The following is a 4384-nucleotide window of genomic DNA, read 5'->3' on the forward strand; positions in this document are numbered from 1 at the left end:
TCCAAACGTCTGATTAAACCCTAAAATTTTATTAAACCCAAACAGTCGGTCATAAACCTTAAACTTGACCCGAAAACTAGGGGTATTCAAAATATCCGGTTTCATTTGCTCTTTTCTTTTTCTGCTGGCAGTGCTCTGCCGTGAGCAATTATTCTAGCTAGTTTTTTCCTTTTGGCATTTTTTTACCTCTTTGTAATGACTCTATTATCCATTTATATATTATTCTCTTCTTTCGAAAAAATAACCAAAAATATCCAATTCATATATAACCGGTTTTAACTTATCCACTTTTAAAGTGGATGCCAATTTGGATATCCAATTTTTAAATTTCGTTAAAAAACCGGTTTACCCAAAACCAAAACCAAATTCAAAATTTTTATTTTTTATTTCATAAACCCTTATCTATCCTATTCATAAGTCATAACCGGTTTTTTATTTCCAAAATTCAATTTTAGTCATGACCAATTTCAACCAGATGAACCCTAACCCTAATTCCCAAAATTCCCCATCAATCTCACCGCCGCCGCAATCGTACCCGCCGCCGCTCTAAGTGCGACCACCACTGTGTCCTTCCTCTTCTTCGCCCCAAATGCTGCTGTGCGACCATCCTGATGCAACATAGGAGGTGCATGTTGCTTGCTCTTTCCTCTTTTTTTATGAGAACAAAATGATTATGTTGATAATAAATATAAATCATGAGAACAATCCTCTAACGTTTTCGGCTCACTCACTCTCTCACTCTTTTCTTCATTATCCTACTTATTAGGCTTCATCTGCGAATCACGTTTGAAACAGAGCTTCATTTTACGGCTAGGAACAATTTTTCTTTCTGAAATTTCCTATGCTTTCAACCATGGATATTCTACTCCTACCTACATGGTTTTCAAAACTTGTAATTTAATTGGTGAGTTTCGATTTCACCAATTTTTGTTTGATTCCCACTTGTTCAATTTCATCTTTGGTTTCCCCTCCTCTTGATTATAGTTTATTAGTGAATTTCCTCTATGACCTATTAATATAATTGCTTATGTTCGTATGTATTTGTATTGTGATTTTCACAACATTAAATATTTTAGATGCTACTTTATCTTTGCTTCACATCTTGTAATGTGAATATGCAATGAATAAACCTTTTGATCTTTTTTTACCAAAATTTGAGCAGGAGGCTGAACAACAATAGCTTATCTGGACCCTTTCCTGTGTCACTAGCCAAAATCCCAGAACTTGCTTTCTTGTGAGTATGGTTATCTTTCATTGTTTTGTATTCAATTTGCTTTTCTGGGTATGCTGGGAAATTGAGGCATTGAGCTGATTGATTCAGTTAGGATTATGTCTGAACTGGGAAGATGGGTTTTTGGTACCATAGTGGTGGCCATTGGCCTTTGCCCTTAATCTGAAAAATACCATTTGGTAAACTCATGATGCTATCTGCTTCATTTTGCTATTTGTGAATTGAGAAGATGCAGATTTATGTCAATTTTTTAAACGGAGACCACCTTCACATGCGTTGTTTTGCGCATATATTGAATCTAGTTGTGAAGGATGATCTTAAGGTGATTGATGAGTATGTTTTGAGGATCCGTGTGGCTATAAAATATGTTAGAGTTTCATATGGTAGGATGAGAAAGTTTAAAACATGTGTTGATAAGGCAAATATCGAATACAAGAGCCTTGTTTTTATAGATTGTGAAATGAGGTGGAACTTGACTTACCTCGTGTTAGAGGCTGCACTAAAACACCAAAACGCTTTTGAAGAGCTTCAATTGCATGATCCCAAGTTTGTTGATGAATTAGTAAGGGGGAAGGATGACAAGTTGGAGGCGTAGAGGAGGCCGCCGACAAACTCAGATTGGGACCATGCGCATTTAGTTATGTCATTTTTTAGGACTTTCTATGAAGTTACTATGTGCATTTTTGGTTCATCTTATGTGACCAGTAATATATACATCTTAGAGGTTCTTGGAGTTGGGAAAAATATCAGGGAAATGTGTTGGTCAAATGAAACAAGTTTAAAGCGGATGACTGAAAAAATGAAGACAAAATATGATAAGTATTGGGGAAAAGCTAATAATTTTAACATGTTAATGTTTATTGCTTTGGTGTTAGACCCTAGATACAAATTATAATTTCAGAAGCGGTTGATTAGTGACTCTTTTGACTATAGTGAGTCAACTTATCTTATAAGTAAGCTGGAGGTGTGTTTAAAAGCAATTTTTGAGGAGTGTAAAGGTGTGGTAGATGAGTCTCAAGGTGACAACTCGCAAGGAAGAGTCCAATTTTATGCTGATAGTAGTGATGACCGTTATGGATATAATCAATACTTTAAATCAAGTGGAAGCAAAAATGAATAAGCTAAGTACTTGGAGGATGGTTTAGAGGAACATGGATCACTGGACATCTTAAATTGGTGGAAGCTGAATTCAAGTCGGTATCCGATCCTTGCAAGCATTGCAAGAGAGTTGTTTGCTATACCTATCTCCACGGTGGCTTCTGAATCCACCTTTAGTGCAGGAGGAAGGGTGGTTGATCCGTATCGGAGCTCCTTAACTCCAAAAACATTGTAAGCACTTATATGTACTCAAGATTGGATTAAGGGGAAATCTCCAACATCATTACTTTCAATTGAGGAATTTATGGAGCTTGAGAAACATGAGCAAGGTAGAATAACAATTTCTATTTGATGATATGTTTATTGTTAGTTATAATATTATGACTTTTTAGATAATTAAAAGTATTTGTTTATTTTTTTGAAGTGGCTTCCACTAATGATATTGCTACCACCTCTATTGCGCTTGATGAAGATTAAATGACTTCCTTTTTCCTATTTATAATCTATTGTGAGTTCAATCTCTTTTTCTTGAATTTAATTTATGGACAGAAAATCCGGTGCTATTAAGTTGTCTTCTATATTTGCTGCTCTGTGTTGACTGTAAAAGACATTGAGTCTGACAGTAGTATATTTGTTGCTATGTGTTGCTCCTCTGTGTTGACGGTATAAGAATATGGAGCTTGAGAAATAGGATCAAGATGAACTGTTTATCAAATGTTAATGCTAATCACGAGTTTCCTTTTCTATCATACAATTCAATGTCTTTGATTTGTTTGTTCAGGGTATAGAGTAAAGATTGGGTAAAATATGCCTCATGCTTATAGATTATTGCAGTTCAAACGTAAATTAGTTTGTGGCTTCATGCTTTAAAGAAAAGAATACTCATGCTTTGTAGACTCATGCTCATAATTTTACTATTCTTTAGATCTGTTTTAAATCAATTTCTAGAGTAATTCTAAGTATTATACTGCCTTCTTGCAATTAACTTATGGGTTACCTTTTTTCTCTTGATCAACAAATATGCCAATCACTTCACACTTTATGGTCCCTCCCTTTTTGGTGCTTTGAAGACTGAAGGACAACATGCTTTAAATTGAAGACAACCTTCTCTTTTTCTTTTATTTTATGATTCTTGGACCATTTGTATTAAGTATTATATTAGCTTTTGTATGCTTATATTTGGAGGCACAAATATGTTAGCCTTTTAATTTTCATTTTTTGCTTCAAGGCAGCACTTAGTTACTATTTTGTGACATTATGGATTTGCAATTTGTACCTATGGGCCTTAGTTGGACTGGAAAAAAAAAACTATATACATGTTTAGAAACTTAGATAGATCTATTGACAAAAAATTTAGTTACTATTTTGTGACATTATGGATTTGCAATTTGTACTTATGGGCCTTAGCTGGACTGGAAAAAAACTTAGATTAATTAGGAACCAAAGTTCAGTTTTGAACCAAATCCAGTTTAAAAATCCGGTTTTGAACCAAATCCAGTTTTAAAATCCGGTTTTGAACCAAATTCAGATTTAAATATGGTTTTGAATCAAATCCAGTTTTAAAAAATGGTTCTGAACTAAATCCAGATTTTAAAACCGGTTTTAATCAGTTTTAGTTTAAAACTGGTTAAAACCGGTTATAACTGTATCCAGATTAAAAACCGGTTTCGTAACTGGTTTGAGATATTAAAATTGGTTCGGTTAAAAAATCCACATTGTAAAACTAGTTTTAAAGTGGATAAGGTTTGGTTTTAACCCTATCCATATCTTGAACACCCCTACCGAAAACCTATAATTGAGGTTGATGGTCGATTATGATTTTATGGTTTAGGACCAATGTTTAGGTTTTAGGGCTGATTTTAGAATTTGACCGATTTTAGGGTTTTCAGGTTGATTTGAAGGCCAATTTTAGGGTGTCAAGTTGAATTAAAGATTTCAGAGCAATTTTAGGGTTTAAGGACTATTTTAGGGTTTATGATCGATTTTAGGGTTTTCTGACCAATTTTAAGGTTCATGGATGATTTTTGGGTTTTGGGCTTATTTTAAGGCTTCTTA

At 34.2% G+C, this 4384-nt stretch overlaps 1 long non-coding RNA gene across 3 annotated transcripts; it reads left to right on the forward strand.

The window, feature by feature from the left end:
* Positions 1–431: 431 nt before the first annotated feature.
* LOC130724435 (uncharacterized) lies at positions 432–3702 on the forward strand. Of its 3 annotated transcripts, none has more exons than XR_009014505.1 (4): positions 432–625; positions 767–904; positions 1163–2658; positions 2754–3702. It is a non-coding gene; the product is annotated as an uncharacterized LOC130724435 (long non-coding RNA). The 3 variants fall into 3 exon arrangements; XR_009014506.1 differs by lacking the exon at positions 767–904 and having other exon boundaries at positions 2754–2837; positions 3400–3702; XR_009014504.1 differs by lacking the exon at positions 767–904.
* Positions 3703–4384: the final 682 nt, after the last annotated feature.

This window comes from Lotus japonicus, chromosome 6 (genome assembly GCF_012489685.1).
Source record: "Lotus japonicus ecotype B-129 chromosome 6, LjGifu_v1.2".
In the NCBI taxonomy this organism is placed as follows: domain Eukaryota; kingdom Viridiplantae; phylum Streptophyta; class Magnoliopsida; order Fabales; family Fabaceae; genus Lotus; species Lotus japonicus.